The sequence below is a fragment of the Procambarus clarkii genome, chromosome 74, assembly GCF_040958095.1.
Source record: "Procambarus clarkii isolate CNS0578487 chromosome 74, FALCON_Pclarkii_2.0, whole genome shotgun sequence".
NCBI classification, from domain to species: Eukaryota; Metazoa; Arthropoda; class Malacostraca; order Decapoda; family Cambaridae; genus Procambarus; species Procambarus clarkii.
The window spans coordinates 10954209-10974208 of NC_091223.1; the positions used below are offsets into that span (position 1 = coordinate 10954209).

At 39.9% G+C, this 20000-nt stretch overlaps 1 protein-coding gene across 11 annotated transcripts in view; it reads left to right on the top strand.

Moving 5' to 3' along the window:
* LOC123767372 (uncharacterized) overlaps positions 1–20000 on the top strand; it is a 648238-nt gene that overhangs the window by 51754 nt on the left and 576484 nt on the right. The window lies entirely within an intron of this gene.

Genomic DNA, 20000 nt, shown 5'->3' on the forward strand with positions numbered 1-20000 from the left:
GTACGATTGGTGAGGAAGCTGCCCAGGACGACGTGCGACATTTCTCAGTGATCGTGAACGATATTAGGGACGGCCTGAAGCCTATGTAAGAGCGACACATACTTACCTGCCTGAGGTCAGTGAGTGACTGCGGTGGGGGGAGTCTTGACCCCCCGTCGGAGGATGATATCAGTGTGGACTCGTCCAGAGTGGGGGAGTACCCATCACGGCAAGACCGGCGCGGCGTGAGGCGTCGGATGGCCAGATTAATGTAAACATATATATTGGTTATTGATGTTTTATAAAAAAAACATGTTATGGTTTTGTAATGGAATTATAGGGTTGTGTGGGAGGAGCCTCGTGTCTGGTGAAGATTATATGGTATAACTTCAAGAACTTCAAGTTGAACTTAAGTGGTAGTGTGGATCTTCGAGGAGAGTGGAGCTACACGTTTTTATTTTTGTGAAGCCATCTAGTGGAACTTCACAGACATTGAGTGGGACTTCAAGTAGCAGCAAACATTGAAGAGACTGCAGGAGTACCTGTCTAATTTCGAGGACCTAAAGACAGATGTTGTTAGTGGCGGGGCCCCACGACCCACAACAGTGTTGTAAGGTCACCGTGATATGACTGAGGGACGAGGGACACAATGTGAGGTGAGGAACTTATATATTTCTTGATGGAGATATTTGTATCTGTTATTCAAGCCCAAGGAATGAGTACACACATGACTAATAGGCCAGATTGGAGCCCTTCTTCTAAGTAAAAGTGAAAGGTGAAATATACGTGTCTTTTAAGTATATATATATATATATATATATATATATATATATATATATATATATATATATATATATATATATATATATATATATATATACAATGGTCCTTATATTCTTGTAAAGCCACTAGCACCCATAAAATTTTGGGCAGGTCCTTTTAATTTTCCCCGGAATACGACCCGCCAAATCGTTTAACAAACGTCGTATAGCAACGTTTATATAACAATATATAATATATATTATTATATATAGAGCACTTAAAAGGGATTTAGTTAGTGACAGGGTGATAAACACACACCACCGTCCCCACTACACACACACACACACACCACCGTCCCCACTACACACACACACACCACCGTCCCCACTACACACACACACACCACCGTCCCCACTACACACACACACACCACCGTCCCCACTACACACACACACACCACCGTCCCCACTACACACACACACACCACCGTCCCCACTACACACACACACCACCGTCCCCACTACACACACACACACCACCGTCCCCACTACACACACACACACCACCGTCCCCACTACACACACACACACCACCGTCCCCACTACACACACACACACCACCGTCCCCACTACACACACACACACCACCGTCCCCACTACACACACACACACCACCGTCCCCACTACACACACACACACCACCGTCCCCACTACACACACACACACCACCGTCCCCACTACACACACACACACCACCGTCCCCACTACACACACACACACACCACCGTCCCCACTACACACACACACACCACCGTCCCCACTACACACACACACACCACCGTCCCCACTACACACACACACCACCGTCCCCACTACACACACACCACCGTCCCCACTACACACACACACCACCGTCCCCACTACACACACACACACACACACACCACCGTCCCCACTACACACACACACCACCGTCCCCACTACACACACACACCACCGTCCACACTACACACACACACACCACCGTCCCCACTACACACACACCACCGTCCCCACTACACACACACACCACCGTCCCCACTACACACACACCACCGTCCCCACTACACACACACACCACCGTCCCCACTACACACACACACCACCGTCCCCACTACACACACACACCACCGTCCCCACTACACACACACACCACCGTCCCCACTACACACACACACACACCACCGTCCCCACTACACACACACACACCACCGTCCCCACTACACACACACACACCACCGTCCCCACTACACACACACACACACACACCACCGTCCCCACTACACACACACACATACCACCGTCCCCACTACACACACACACCACCGTCCCCACTACACACACACACACCACCGTCCCCACTACACACACACACCACCGTCCACACTACACACACACACACACCACTGTCCCCACTACACACACACACACCACCGTCCCCACTACACACACACACACACACCACCGTCCCCACTACACACACACACACCACCGTCCCCACTACACACACACACACACACCACCGTCCCCACTACACACACACACACACACCACCGTCCCCACTACACACACACACACACACCACCGTCCCCACTACACACACACACACACCACCGTCCCCACTACACACACACACACCACCACCATCCCCACTACACACACACACACACCACCGTCCCCACTACACACACACACACCACCGTCCCCACTACACACACACACCACCGTCCCCACTACACACACACACCACCGTCCACACTACACACACACACACCACCGTCCACACTACACACACACACACACACCACCGTCCCCACTACACACACACACACACACCACCGTCCCCACTACACACACACACCACCGTCCCCACTACACACACACACCACCGTCCACACTACACACACACACACCACCGTCCACACTACACACACACACACCACCGTCCCCACTACACACACACACACCACCGTCCCCACTACACACACACACCACCGTCCCCACAGTAGTAGGGTTGGCGCCACACAGACGAATTTTTTTTTCTGGGAGAAAAATCCCCTGTGCGCCCCAAGGGTTTCAGGTAAATTTAGAAAATCCCCTGTGCGCCCCAAGGGTTTCAGGTAAATTTAGAAATTCGTGTTTGTGAGCCAGGGTTTTTCAGGCGAATTTGGGCAGTCACAGATTTTAGAAGTATGGATTTCTTATGAGAAAAATAATTTCCGAGACTTAGAAGTTTGTTAAAGCCTTATGGGAGAAATTCAAATAACGTGTGTAGCACTTTAGGGCTTCCAGGAGAACTCTACGGACATATTTTACATGTTTTCAACTTACAAAATCGTCTATGTAAGCCTTAGTTATTCATATAAATTTAGAAAATCACCTGTGCGCCCCAAGGGTTTCAGGTCAAAAATCCCCTGTGCGCCCCAAGGGTTTCAGGTCAAATATCCCCTGTGCGCCCCAAGGGTTTTCAGGTGAATTTGGGGAGTCACAGATTTAGAATTAGGGAATTCTTATAATGAAAAATAATGTCATACGAGTTTGCTAAAGTTCTTATAAGAAAAATAATTTCCGAGACTTAGAAGTTTGTTAAGGCCTTATGGGAGAAATTCAAATAACATGTGTAGCACTTTAGGGCTTCCAGGAGAACTCTACGGACATATTTTACATGTTTTCAACTTACAAAATCGTCTATGTAAGCCTTAGTTATTCATATAAATTTAGAAAATCACCTGTGTAAGTCATTGTTTTCAGGGTTTCGTACATCACACCCCCCTCCCTCTCCCCCTTACCTCGCAATCTGTCGCATCACCTTTATTTACTTTGCGCCCAGCCAGTCAGTCGGCTCTTAATCTTATCTTATCTTATCCATAATATCTGGACCGTCCCTCCTCTCTCTCTCTCTCTCTCTCCTTTCATTCAGTTCAACTATTTTCCAACATCGTATGTTTGCTCCTTTTCATTAAGCAAGTCAGTATGTTTGCTCCTTTTCATTAAGCAAGTCAGTTTTACACAAATAAATCATGTTAGTAAGCAAGTTCTAGCTCACGTTCCCCACCTTAGTCCCCTGTCGTATAAAGAATACTATCATTCCAATCCCTCTAAAATTTAAAAATAATCATATTTCAAATGTAGTTCAATACAGTAATTAGTTACCAAGCTCCAGCTCTTGTCCTCCGCCTTAGCTCTCTCTCGTATCTTCGTTAGTATCAGTCCAATTTCCCTGAAATTTCTACCCTCTGTATTTCAGACATAGTTTAGTAAATGCAAACAATTATCAAACTCTAGCTCTTGTCCCCAGCTTAGTTCATTTGTACAAAATCATTAGTAACAGTCCAAATTTCCCTGAAATTTCTACCCTCTGTATTTCAGACATAGTTTAGTAAATGCAAACAATTATCAAACTCTAGCTCTTGTCCCCAGCTTAGTTCATTTGTACAAAATCATTAGTAACAGTCCAAATTCCCTGAAATTTCTACCCTCTGTATTTCAGACACCGTAAATAAGATCAAAACAGTTACCAAGCTCCAGCTCTTGTCCTCCGCCTTAGCTCTCTCTCGTATCTTCGTTAGTAACAGATCAATTCCCCTGAAATTTCTACCCTCTGTATTTCAGACACCGTAAATAAAATCAAAATAGTTATCGAGCTCCAGCTCTCGTCCCCGCCTTAATTCTCTTTCGTATCTTTATAAATAACCCATCAATTTCCCTAAAATTAAAAAGCCGACATACTTCAAAGTTAGTAAATAAGATCAAGTCAGTTACTGAGCTCCAGCTCTCGTCCCCGCCTTAGTTCTCTTTCATATCTTTGTAAATAAACCATCAATTTCCCTGAAATTTTTACCCTCTGTATTTCAGACATAGTAAATATGAAAGTAAACAATTATAAAACTCTAGCTCTTGTCCTCTGTCCAAGCTCACTTTTGTAAAATCATTACTCTCAGTCCAAATCACCCAACTACATTTTCAGACATAGTAAATAAAAACCAGTTCAGTTATCAAGTTTCAACTCTTGTGCCCCAGCTTAGTTCATTTGTACAAGTTCTTTATTTTCCAACTAAATCACCCTGAGATTTAAGATCACCGTATTTCTAACGTAGTAAAATTAATCGGGGCATTAACCAAGCTCCATTCCCTCTGCCTTAGATCATCAGACATAAATATTTTCGATCAAGTCCGTCTCCAGCTTAACTCTTACCCTTTCCCTCCCTTACCTTCTCATCCCCAACTTATCCAAACCTTCAATAATCGTACTGTATTTGCATATTTTCTCTATATTCACTGTGTTCTTCGTATTCTCATCCGTGTTCACTCCATGTTCTTCAAAATGTTCACAGTCCCATTCAGTTCATATTTTCACAAGTATCTCCATTTTTTATGTAATCTTTCTCTTAGTCTCATTATGTTCTCTACAAATTCTAGTCATATTTTCTATGTTTTCATATTCATCACATGTTCTCTTTACAACTTTTATACTCAATATTCATGCTAACTTCCATATTTTGTGTTCTTTGTCAATATTCATGTTCTCAATGTTCTTAGCTTGTTCTTCACATGTTCAGTGTTCATTCTTTGTATTCCCTATGTTCCTTATCATGTTTTCATATTCTCTATAAGTTCATATTCCCTGCATGTTCACTCTATTCATCAACTGTTTCTTACATGTTTTCTGTGTTCACCGTATGTTCACTGTGTTCATTCCCTTACTTAACCTCAATTTTTTATGTTCTTTGTTTCTTCCATTCACTAACTAGTTCTTTGTCAAATAATATTATACTGCATTACAGTTCCCTCAACAATTTTAGTCACCAAGTTTTTATTTGCAAAACTATGTCAAAGTAATTCTCGTAGTCAACTTAATAGTTCTACCAACCCCGTTCTTAAACAAATCTACACTTTATTCAGTTCCAAATTTACAAAGACAAACCTTTCTTGTAACTTCTTAACTAAAAATCTTTCGCCAATCAACTGAAACATAGTCACTTTCCTCATTTCTCAACTAAACTTATTATCCAGTCAACTAAAAATAGTCAGAAATAGCCTCGTTCAACACTGTTCTTAACTAAAACAACCTTTCTCTTAGCTAAAAATTGTCAAAGGAAACTTTTTCAGCACTTTCTTAACAGGCGCTATGTTTCATCAAGAAAAATTGTCAAAGGAAACTTTCCAAACTGTTCATAACTAGCTTTTATCCATCGTCAATCAACTAAAAATAATAACTTTCATCATTTCTTAACTAAACTTATTCCCCCAGTCATCAGAAAATAACAGTGTTCTTCATGTTTCATTGTCATTTCATAACTAAAATTAACCATCAATCAACAGAAAAAGCCATGTTCATCATGTTTTGTCTTTTTGCTTAACTAAAATTATGTTTTTTCAAGTAAGAAAAAATAACCAAAGATATCTTTCATAGCTGTTCTTAACTGACATTATACTTTGGGGAGCACAAAAATAGTCTCCCTCGTCATGTTTTATCTTTTCCTTAACTAAAGTATTCATCAGTCAACTAAAAAAATAGTTACTTCATCATGTTTCCTTGTCATTTCTTAACTGAAATATCACTTCGCTCATTTAAAATAGTCATGTGTAACCTCTTTCCAACACTGTTCTAACTAAAGCAACCTTTCACATCGCTAAAATAGTTACTTCATCATGTTTCCTTGTCATTTCTTAACTGAAATATCACTTCTCTCATCTGAAATAGTCATGTGTAGCCTCTTTCCAACACTGTTCTTAACTAAAGTAGCCTTTCACTTCGCTAAAATAGTCATATTCATCGTTGTTCCTAACTAAAATATATGTCGTTAAGTAAGAAATATAGTCAAAAACACTCTTCCAGACATCAAGGACTCACTCTCGTTCATCAAAGTTGTTTCAAAGACATCAAAGTTATTCAAAGAGCTAACAAAAGTTATTCTCAGAGTCACCTTCGTTCTTCAGAGAAACTTTCCAAAACATCTTTATTCATCAAAGTTATTCTCAGAGGCATAAAAGTCATTCTCAGAGCTATCAAACTTGTTCTCAAAGTCATCAAACTTATTCACAGAGTCATCAAAGTTAATCTAAGACATCATTTTTCATCAAAGATATTCTCTCTAAACCGTCAATGTTCTTCTCTAAGACATAAAAGTTATTCTCAGACTCACCTTCGTTCGTCAGAGAAACTTTCAAAACATCTTTGTTCATCAAACTTGTTTTCAAAGTCATCAAAAGTTAATCTAAGACATCTTCTTTCATCAAAGTTATTTTCAGAGACATCTAAAGTTATTCTCAGAGCTATCAAACTTGTTCTCAGAGTCATCAAATGTTATTCTCGAAGTCATCAAAGTTATTTTCAGAGACATCTAAAGTTAATTTCTATGTTATAAAGTTATTCTCAGAGACATCTAAAGTTAATCTTGGTCATCAAAGTTGTTCTCTAAACATCAATGTTGTTCTCCAAGACATCAAAGATGTTCTCAAAATCATAAAAGTTATTCCCAGAGCTATCAAAGTTAATCTCAGAGTTATCCAAAGATATTCTCATGTCCACAAAAGTTATTCCAAGAGACGTCAAAGTTGTTTCAAAGACATCAAAGTTAATCTCAGAGTTATCCAAAGACATTCTCAGAGACATCTAAAGTTATTCTCTAAGACATCAAAGTTGTTCTAAGAGTTATCAAAAGTTATTCTCAGTCATGATATGTTATTCTCTAACTCACTTCCATTCATCAAAGACATTCTCTAAGTCCTGAAAGTTATTCTCTAAGACAACAAAGTCTTTCTCAGAGCTACCAAAGATGTTCTCTAAATCATAAAAGTTAATCTTAACTCACCTTCGTTCATTAGAGAAACTTTCCAATCCATATTCGTTGACCAGAGTTATTCTCAGAGTCATCAAAGCGATCTCTAATTCATCTTCGTTCTCCAAAGTTGTTCTCTAAGACACCTTCATTCATCAAAGAAACTCTCCTTCTTCCATCATGTTATTCTTTAAGACATCTTCAGTCATAAAATTTTCTCTCCAAAATGTAACTAGTTCAGCTTTTCATACCAAACCTGCATTTCTGTTAAAACATATTTTCTTAGTTGCTTTACCCTAAAACTGTTCTCTGAACTACACTGTTCAAACCTACGTAACCTATCCTCTCCACCCAATGTTACTTAGTTAACGTAACGTTCCTAAACCTAGCTTTACCTATCCTAACATACCTTACCTTACCTTCCCTATCTTACCTAACTTTACCTATCCTAACATAACTTACCTTACCTTCCCTAACTTAACCTAACTTTACCTATCCTAACTTAACTTGCCTTTCATAACCTAACTTTACCTATCCTAACATAACTTACCTTACCTTCCCTATCTTACCTAACTTTACCTATCCTAACATAACTTACCTTACCTTCCCTAACTTAACCTAACTTTACCTATCCTAACTTAACTTACCTTTCATAACCTAACTTTACCTAACATAACTTACCTTACCTTCCCTAACTTAACCTAACTTTACCTAACATAACTTACCTTACCTTCCCTAACTTAACCTAACTTTACCTATCCTAACTTAACTTACCTAACTTATTCTGCTTAACATAACTTACCTTCATATCTTACCTAACTTTACCTATCCTATCCTAACCTAACTTGTCTTACCTAACTTAATCTTACTTTCCCAAACTGATGTATCCTAACTTATCTAGTCCAACCAGACATGATCTAACTTAAGTATTCCTTCTTGTCTTTGTATTTCGTCAATCATTGTCTCATATTCATTTACTCATTTCATTAGTTAATTTCTCAAATGGTCACTTATGCATTTCAAGTGCTATTTGTTAGAGATTGGATATTTAAGCATTTCAAAGAATTTTTGTTATATATGGGCATTTACTCATTTCAAGGGATAATTTCTCAAATGGACGTTTTTGCATTTCAAGTGTTATTTGTTTAAGATTGGGTATTTAACCATTTCAAAGGATTTTGTTATATATGGGAACTTACTCGTTTCAAGGGCTAATTTCTCAAATGGTCATTTTTGCAGATCAAGGGTTATTTGTTAAAGTTCATCAAGTTGCCCATAAGTTGTATTAGTAGGTTCTATCTTATGTTCTTATTCCCCAACCCCTTAACCTAACCTCTTGTAATCTTAGTGTATTTGGTAGGTTCTATCATATGTTCTTATTCCCCTAACCTTTCAGATGTAGTTTGTTGAATATATTATCCTTTTCCTAACCTTTCAGATGTAGTTTGTTGAATATATTATCTTTTTCCTAACCTTTCAGATGTAGTTTTGTTTCTCCTTTTGTATATTTTTACCCAAACCATCTTTCCTTCTTTACTTTGATTCTCCTACTCCTTCTAACCCTCCTTTTCTATCTCTCTCCCTTATTCTCTCTCTTCCTCCCCTCTCTCTCTCTCCCTCATTTGCTCAAATGCTCTCTTGTTTCTCAAATTCAAGTCTTATTGCTCCCATTCTCACACCCTCATTCTCATTCACTTAGTTTTTCTTTTTCTCAATTCAAGTCTTATTGCTCCCATTCTCACACTCTCATTCTCATTCACTTAGTTTTTCTTTTTCTCAATTCAAGTCTTAGTGCTCCCATGCCCACACTCTCTCTCATTCTCTCTTCTTTGGTCACATTTTCTTCCGCCCCCTCTCTCTTACTCCTTGCTCTTCTTTCATGCTCTCACTCCCTTGAGCTCTTGTTTCTCAATTTCAAGTCTCAGTAGATCTGAGACTTTACTATTGTAATTTTTATTATTACTATGATAAAGAATGAACTTATATGTGAAAACAAAGTAAAGAAGGAAAGAAGGATAAGTGGGATGGTGGGTTTGGGTAAAAATATACAAAAAGGAGAAACAAAACTACATCTGAAAGGTTAGGAAAAAGATAATATATTCAACAAACTACATCTGAAAGGTTAGGAAAAGGATAATATATTCAACAAACTACATCTGAAAGGTTAGGGGAATAAGAACATATGATAGAACCTACCAAATACACTAAGATTACAAGAGGTTAGGTTAAGGGGTTGGGGAATAAGAACATAAGATAGAACCTACTAATACAACTTATGGGCAACTTGATGAACTTTAACAAATAACCCTTGATCTGCAAAAATGACCATTTGAGAAATTAGCCCTTGAAACGAGTAAGTTCCCATATATAACAAAATCCTTTGAAATGGTTAAATACCCAATCTTAAACAAATAACACTTGAAATGCAAAAACGTCCATTTGAGAAATTATCCCTTGAAATGAGTAAATGCCCATATATAACAAAAATTCTTTGAAATGCTTAAATATCCAATCTCTAACAAATAGCACTTGAAATGCATAAGTGACCATTTGAGAAATTAACTAATGAAATGAGTAAATGAATATGAGACAATGATTGACGAAATACAAAGACAAGAAGGAATACTTAAGTTAGATCATGTCTGGTTGGACTAGATAAGTTAGGATACATCAGTTTGGGAAAGTAAGATTAAGTTAGGTAAGACAAGTTAGGTTAGGATAGGATAGGTAAAGTTAGGTAAGATATGAAGGTAAGTTATGTTAAGCAGAATAAGTTAGGTAAGTTAAGTTAGGATAGGTAAAGTTAGGTTAAGTTAGGGAAGGTAAGGTAAGTTATGTTAGGTAAAGTTAGGTTAAGTTAGGGAAGGTAAGGTAAGTTATGTTAGGTAAAGTTAGGTTATGAAAGGTAAGTTAAGTTAGGATAGGTAAAGTTAGGTTAAGTTAGGGAAGGTAAGGTAAGTTATGTTAGGATAGGTAAAGTTAGGTAAGATAGGGAAGGTAAGGTAAGTTATGTTAGGATAGGTAAAGTTAGGTTATGAAAGGCAAGTTAAGTTAGGATAGGTAAAGTTAGGTTAAGTTAGGGAAGGTAAGGTAAGTTATGTTAGGATAGGTAAAGTTAGGTAAGATAGGGAAGGTAAGGTAAGGTATGTTAGGATAGGTAAAGCTAGGTTTAGGAACGTTACGTTAACTAAGTAACATTGGGTGGAGAGGATAGGTTACGTAGGTTTGAACAGTGTAGTTCAGAGAACAGTTTTAGGGTAAAGCAACTAAGAAAATATGTTTTAACAGAAATGCAGGTTTGGTATGAAAAGCTGAACTAGTTACATTTTGGAGAGAAAATTTTATGACTGAAGATGTCTTAAAGAATAACATGATGGAAGAAGGAGAGTTTCTTTGATGAATGAAGGTGTCTTAGAGAACAACTTTGGAGAACGAAGATGAATTAGAGATCGCTTTGATGACTCTGAGAATAACTCTGGTCAACGAATATGGATTGGAAAGTTTCTCTAATGAACGAAGGTGAGTTAAGATTAACTTTTATGATTTAGAGAACATCTTTGGTAGCTCTGAGAAAGACTTTGTTGTCTTAGAGAATAACTTTCAGGACTTAGAGAATGTCTTTGATGAATGGAAGTGAGTTAGAGAATAACATATCATGACTGAGAATAACTTTTGATAACTCTTAGAACAACTTTGATGTCTTAGAGAATAACTTTAGATGTCTCTGAGAATGTCTTTGGATAACTCTGAGATTAACTTTGATGTCTTTGAAACAACTTTGACGTCTCTTGGAATAACTTTTGTGGACATGAGAATATCTTTGGATAACTCTGAGATTAACTTTGATAGCTCTGGGAATAACTTTTATGATTTTGAGAACATCTTTGATGTCTTGGAGAACAACATTGATGTTTAGAGAACAACTTTGATGACCAAGATTAACTTTAGATGTCTCTGAGAATAACTTTATAACATAGAAATTAACTTTAGATGTCTCTGAAAATAACTTTGATGACTTCGAGAATAACATTTGATGACTCTGAGAACAAGTTTGATAGCTCTGAGAATAACTTTAGATGTCTCTGAAAATAACTTTGATGAAAGAAGATGTCTTAGATTAACTTTTGATGACTTTGAAAACAAGTTTGATGAACAAAGATGTTTTGAAAGTTTCTCTGACGAACGAAGGTGAGTCTGAGAATAACTTTTATGTCTTAGAGAAGAACATTGACGGTTTAGAGAGAATATCTTTGATGAAAAATGATGTCTTAGATTAACTTTGATGACTCTGTGAATAAGTTTGATGACTTTGAGAACAAGTTTGATAGCTCTGAGAATGACTTTTATGCCTCTGAGAATAACTTTGATGAATAAAGATGTTTTGGAAAGTTTCTCTGAAGAACGAAGGTGACTCTGAGAATAACTTTTGTTAGCTCTTTGAATAACTTTGATGTCTTTGAAACAACTTTGATGAACGAGAGTGAGTCCTTGATGTCTGGAAGAGTGTTTTTGACTATATTTCTTACTTAACGACATATATTTTAGTTAGGAACAACGATGAATATGACTATTTTAGCGAAGTGAAAGGCTACTTTAGTTAAGAACAGTGTTGGAAAGAGGCTACACATGACTATTTCAGATGAGAGAAGTGATATTTCAGTTAAGAAATGACAAGGAAACATGATGAAGTAACTATTTTAGCGATGTGAAAGGTTGCTTTAGTTAGAACAGTGTTGGAAAGAGGTTACACATGACTATTTTAAATGAGCGAAGTGATATTTCAGTTAAGAAATGACAAGGAAACATGATGAAGTAACTATTTTTTTAGTTGACTGATGAATACTTTAGTTAAGGAAAAGATAAAACATGACGAGGGAGACTATTTTTGTGCTCCCCAAAGTATAATGTCAGTTAAGAACAGCTATGAAAGATATCTTTGGTTATTTTTTCTTACTTGAAAAAACATAATTTTAGTTAAGCAAAAAGACAAAACATGATGAACATGGCTTTTTCTGTTGATTGATGGTTAATTTTAGTTATGAAATGACAATGAAACATGAAGAACACTGTTATTTTCTGATGACTGGGGGAATAAGTTTAGTTAAGAAATGATGAAAGTTATTATTTTTAGTTGATTGACGATGGATAAAAGCTAGTTATGAACAGTTTGGAAAGTTTCCTTTGACAATTTTTCTTGATGAAACATAGCGCCTGTTAAGAAAGTGCTGAAAAAGTTTCCTTTGACAATTTTTAGCTAAGAGAAAGGTTGTTTTAGTTAAGAACAGTGTTGAACGAGGCTATTTCTGACTATTTTTAGTTGACTGGATAATAAGTTTAGTTGAGAAATGAGGAAAGTGACTATGTTTCAGTTGATTGGCGAAAGATTTTTAGTTAAGAAGTTACAAGAAAGGTTTGTCTTTGTAAATTTGGAACTGAATAAAGTGTAGATTTGTTTAAGAACGGGGTTGGTAGAACTATTAAGTTGACTACGAGAATTACTTTGACATAGTTTTGCAAATAAAAACTTGGTGACTAAAATTGTTGAGGGAACTGTAATGCAGTATAATATTATTTGACAAAGAACTAGTTAGTGAATGGAAGAAACAAAGAACATAAAAAATTGAGGTTAAGTAAGGGAATGAACACAGTGAACATACGGTGAACACAGAAAACATGTAAGAAACAGTTGATGAATAGAGTGAACATGCAGGGAATATGAACTTATAGAGAATATGAAAACATGATAAGGAACATAGGGAATACAAAGAATGAACACTGAACATGTGAAGAACAAGCTAAGAACATTGAGAACATGAATATTGACAAAGAACACAAAATATGGAAGTTAGCATGAATATTGAGTATAAAAGTTGTAAAGAGAACATGTGATGAATATGAAAACATAGAAAATATGACTAGAATTTGTAGAGAACATAATGAGACTAAGAGAAAGATTACATAAAAAATGGAGATACTTGTGAAAATATGAACTGAATGGGACTGTGAACATTTTGAAGAACATGGAGTGAACACGGATGAGAATACGAAGAACACAGTGAATATAGAGAAAATATGCAAATACAGTACGATTATTGAAGGTTTGGATAAGTTGGGGATGAGAAGGTAAGGGAGGGAAAGGGTAAGAGTTAAGCTGGAGACGGACTTGATCGAAAATATTTATGTCTGATGATCTAAGGCAGAGGGAATGGAGCTTGGTTAATGCCCCGATTAATTTTACTACGTTAGAAATACGGTGATCTTAAATCTCAGGGTGATTTAGTTGGAAAATAAAGAACTTGTACAAATGAACTAAGCTGGGGCACAAGAGTTGAAACTTGATAACTGAACTGGTTTTTATTTACTATGTCTGAAAATGTAGTTGGGTGATTTGGACTGAGAGTAATGATTTTACAAAAGTGAGCTTGGACAGAGGACAAGAGCTAGAGTTTTATAATTGTTTACTTTCATATTTACTATGTCTGAAATACAGAGGGTAAAAATTTCAGGGAAATTGATGGTTTATTTACAAAGATATGAAAGAGAACTAAGGCGGGGACGAGAGCTGGAGCTCAGTAACTGACTTGATCTTATTTACTAACTTTGAAGTATGTCGGCTTTTTAATTTTAGGGAAATTGATGGGTTATTTATAAAGATACGAAAGAGAATTAAGGCGGGGACGAGAGCTGGAGCTCGATAACTATTTTGATTTTATTTACGGTGTCTGAAATACAGAGGGTAGAAATTTCAGGGGAATTGATCTGTTACTAACGAAGATACGAGAGAGAGCTAAGGCGGAGGACAAGAGCTGGAGCTTGGTAACTGTTTTGATCTTATTTACGGTGTCTGAAATACAGAGGGTAGAAATTTCAGGGAATTTGGACTGTTACTAATGATTTTGTACAAATGAACTAAGCTGGGGACAAGAGCTAGAGTTTGATAATTGTTTGCATTTACTAAACTATGTCTGAAATACAGAGGGTAGAAATTTCAGGGAAATTTGGACTGTTACTAATGATTTTGTACAAATGAACTAAGCTGGGGACAAGAGCTAGAGTTTGATAATTGTTTGCATTTACTAAACTATGTCTGAAATACAGAGGGTAGAAATTTCAGGGAAATTGGACTGATACTAACGAAGATACGAGAGAGAGCTAAGGCGGAGGACAAGAGCTGGAGCTTGGTAACTAATTACTGTATTGAACTACATTTGAAATATGATTATTTTTAAATTTTAGAGGGATTGGAATGATAGTATTCTTTATACGACAGGGGACTAAGGTGGGGAACGTGAGCTAGAACTTGCTTACTAACATGATTTATTTGTGTAAAACTGACTTGCTTAATGAAAAGGAGCAAACATACTGACTTGCTTAATGAAAAGGAGCAAACATACGATGTTGGAAAATAGTTGAACTGAATGAAAGGAGAGAGAGAGAGAGAGAGAGGAGGGACGGTCCAGATATTATGGATAAGATAAGATAAGATTAAGAGCCGACTGACTGGCTGGGCGCAAAGTAAATAAAGGTGATGCGACAGATTGCGAGGTAAGGGGGAGAGGGAGGGGGGTGTGATGTACGAAACCCTGAAAACAATGACTTACACAGGTGATTTTCTAAATTTATATGAATAACTAAGGCTTACATAGACGATTTTGTAAGTTGAAAACACGTAAAATATGTCCGTAGAGTTCTCCTGGAAGCCCTAAAGTGCTACACATGTTATTTGAATTTCTCCCATAAGGCCTTAACAAACTTCTAAGTCTCGGAAATTATTTTTCTTATAAGAACTTTAGCAAACTCGTATGACATTATTTTTCATTATAAGAATTCCCTAATTCTAAATCTGTGACTCCCCAAATTCACCTGAAAACCCTTGGGGCGCACAGGGGATATTTGACCTGAAACCCTTGGGGCGCACAGGGGATTTTTGACCTGAAACCCTTGGGGCGCACAGGTGATTTTCTAAATTTATATGAATAACTAAGGCTTACATAGACGATTTTGTAAGTTGAAAACATGTAAAATATGTCCGTAGAGTTCTCCTGGAAGCCCTAAAGTGCTACACACGTTATTTGAATTTCTCCCATAAGGCTTTAACAAACTTCTAAGTCTCGGAAATTATTTTTCTCATAAGAAATCCATACTTCTAAAATCTGTGACTGCCCAAATTCGCCTGAAAAACCCTGGCTCACAAACACGAATTTCTAAATTTACCTGAAACCCTTGGGGCGCACAGGGGATTTTCTAAATTTACCTGAAACCCTTGGGGCGCACAGGGGATTTTTCTCCCAGAAAAAAAAATTCGTCTGTGTGGCGCCAACCCTACTACTCCCCACTACACACACACACACCACCGTCCCCACTACACACACACACCACCGTCCCCACTACACACACACACACACACCACCGTCCCCACTACACACACACACCACCGTCCCCACTACACACACACACACCACCGTCCCCACTACACACACACACCACCGTCCCCACTACACACACACACCACCGTCCCCACTACACACACACACACACCACCATCCACACTACACACACACACACCACCGTCCCCACTACACACACACACACACCACCGTCCCCACTACACACACACACACACCACCGTCCACACTACACACACACACACCCCCGTCCCCACTACACACACACACACACCACCGACCCCACTACACACACACACACACACCACCGTCACCACTACACACACACACACACCACCGTCCCCACTACACACACACACCACCGTCCCCACTACACACACACATACACCACCGTCCCCACTACACACACACACCACCGTCCCCACTACACACACACACACACACACCACCGTCCCCACTACACACACACACACACACACCACCGTCCCCACTACACACACACATACACCACCGTCCCCACTACACACACACATACACCACCGTCCCCACTACACACACACACACACCACCGTCCCCACTACACACACACACCACCGTCCCCACTACACACACACACACACACCACCGTCCCCACTACACACACACACCACCGTCCCCACTACACACACACACACCACCGTCCCCACTACACACACACACCACCGTCCCCACTACACACACACACCACCGTCCCCACTACACACACACACACACCACCATCCACACTACACACACACACACCACCGTCCCCACTACACACACACACACACCACCGTCCCCACTACACACACACACACACCACCGTCCACACTACACACACACACACCACCGTCCCCACTACACACACACACACACCACCGTCCCCACTACACACACACACACACACCACCGTCACCACTACACACACACACACACCACCGTCCCCACTACACACACACACCACCGTCCCCACTACACACACACATACACCACCGTCCCCACTACACACACACACCACCGTCCCCACTACACACACACACACACACACCACCGTCCCCACTACACACACACACACACACACCACCGTCCCCACTACACACACACATACACCACCGTCCCCACTACACACACACATACACCACCGTCCCCACTACACACACACACACACCACCGTCCCCACTACACACACACACCACCGTCCCCACTACACACACACACACACACCACCGTCCCCACTACACACACACACCACCGTCCCCACTACACACACACACACCACCGTCCCCACTACACACACACACCACCGTCCCCACTACACACACACATACACCACCGTCCCCACTACACACACACACACACCACCGTCCCCACTATTCACTAACACAGTGCTGGTCTAAAAAGATTAGTCCCACCAATCCCCCGCCGCCATTTAAGCATATGTAATGTTTTTAATTAGCGAATCCGCATGATTTTCAATTACCAATTGTATGGGCAATGATCACGGCCGTCCCCACTACCCAGCGGGGATTACCAGCCGCTGACACCTCTCGTTAGTTAACCACAAATGTGCAGGTAATTCCCTCCACTGTGGTGGTGGTGGTGGAGGCTTGTCGCTGCTAAGCTGCTGAATGAAACGTTTATACCTATTGGTAATCATTTAATAGTTTTATATGTGTTATATTAATGGAGGTTCATGTGGGGAGGAGTGTGTGTGTGTGTGTGAGAGAGAGAGAGAGAGGGAGAGAGAGAGAGAGAGAGAGAGAGAGAGAGAGAGAGAGAGAGAGAGAGGGAGAGAGAGAGAGAGAGAGAGAGAGAGGTATCATACCTCCACTCAGAAATATTTGAGTACTGTACTTAAGCATTGTAAGGCCTGAGATGCCTAATCTTATCCATCCATGTGTGGAGCAGGCCAGGGGTACCTATTTAATGCTAAGTGAACAGATGCATTAAGTGAAAGAAAGCGTACCCAACCATTTCTGTCATAAGAGCACCGAACCCGGGATTCCAGATTGTTACTCGAGAATGAAGCCAGCTGTATTAAGTGCAAAGGTTTATAGTAAGATTAATATCGGAACTAACAGCACTAAGCTCTATGGACAGGTTAATTAAATGATCTGAAGCCCACAACCCAAAATGGGAGAGAGAGAGTACATAGAGGCCATGATTACGAAATACAAGATACTGTGAGAAATAGACATAGTATATAACCTCCTTTCCCATCACCTTCATTAGTAGAGGTTACCTTCGTCTCTTCTGCTCCAGGACACTCAGTGTGTTTCTAAAGTCTACCTCGTGTTACCGTCATTCCCTCACACTACTATTCACCCCTTGCTCTAAATGCGCAAATAGCATTTCCCAACCAATTATAGCATGCCTACCCTTTTGCGCTGCCGGACCCTGATCGCTACTAACCCAAGGGAATTAGTAAGGTATTATGCAGGAAAGAGGATTTCTAGAAGAGCTCGAGTAATGGCAGACTAAAGCAGACTGAACCTCCTGGAAGGGGTTGCGAGTGAAGCAGTCCATGATATAATAGCAGCAGCAGAGAGAAGTTACAGAAATAACCTCTGATAAAGTAAGGGCAGTAAGGCTAACAGAATCTGTCCATGGCTTCTACACAGAGCTGAGGTGGAACTGTAAGATGGGCTTAGCATTTCGCCTTTCCTGGCTTTGCGATTCACCCTTCACGGGTACGCCGGGGCGCATCCGATCCCACGATCGTCGTCGCCCCTAACTCAACAACAACAACTGTAAGATGCTACCAGATAGCTGTAAGTAGCAAATATTTTATCTTTTTATAAGAAAGTAGACAGACCCGAGATGCTAACCTACAGACTAATATCAAGGACACACACACATGCCATTCACGGTTCTAGAAACAGTAATGAAGACTAGTGGAACATCTAGGCCTAGATAGCATTACCTGCGTAATCAGAAGACACTATGGGGTTCAGGGAAGAGAAAATATTCCTCGGCCAGTTGCTAGAATACTTCCATCAACTGACAGAAAACAAGCAGTATAGACTAGAATGCGGGGGGCCGAACTTGTCAAGATAATCAGAAAGCTTTTGACACTACCACTGAGGAGGTTCTCACATACACAAAGTCCAGAGGAACATGCCAAGATAACTACGTCAGCGGCATTTGAAAAGCTGGCTGACATCCCAGGAGTTGGCAGAGTATGTGGCTCCTGTATGGAGCCTTCATCTTAAAAACACACAGAAAAGCACTCGAGCTAATAGAGACAGGCCACAAGACTACTCCCAAAACGTCAACCTTGGAGCCCCCAGGATAAACTCGGCGGCTGCAACATCAAACATGTGATACGGTAAAGATCAGACATGATTGTGACGTATAAGATCCTTAAATCGTATTGGCAAAGTTGACGAGAACGCGACGTTCAACAGGTGGTAAACGCGGCACCGGGATCACAGATGATGATCTATAGGCATGTAAGGCCTCTGTTTCGCTGAGGGAAGCGAGTAAATTGAGTGCACTAAAGAAGGTTTAAATGTTGATAAAATGTCTAGTGCGATGGGAGTCATTGTATTACCCTACCACCAGTGGAAAAGGCAGGACTCAAGAGCAGGAGTTCGACCCTGCAGGCAATGATTGGTGGTTAGGTTAGGTCCTTAGTCTGCCAGTGAGTGAGGAGTGAATTCACCTAGTTGTATTCACCTACTTGTTCTTGCGGGGGTTGAGCTCTGCTCTTTCGGCCCGCCTCTCAACTGTCACTCAATCAACTATAACTACTAACTAATTTTTTTCCCACACACACAAACACCCCCAGGAAGCAGCTCTGTAACAGCTGTCTAACTCCCAGGTACCTATTTACTGCTAGGTAACAGGGGCATCAGGGTGAAAGAAACTTTGCCCATTTGTTTCTACCTGGTCCGGGAATCGAACACGGGCCACAGAATTACGAGTGCTGCGCGCTGTCCGCTCAGCTACCAGACCCTCAATACAGCATACAATACAGCATACAATACAGCATATGTGTGTGTGTATGCCCTTTT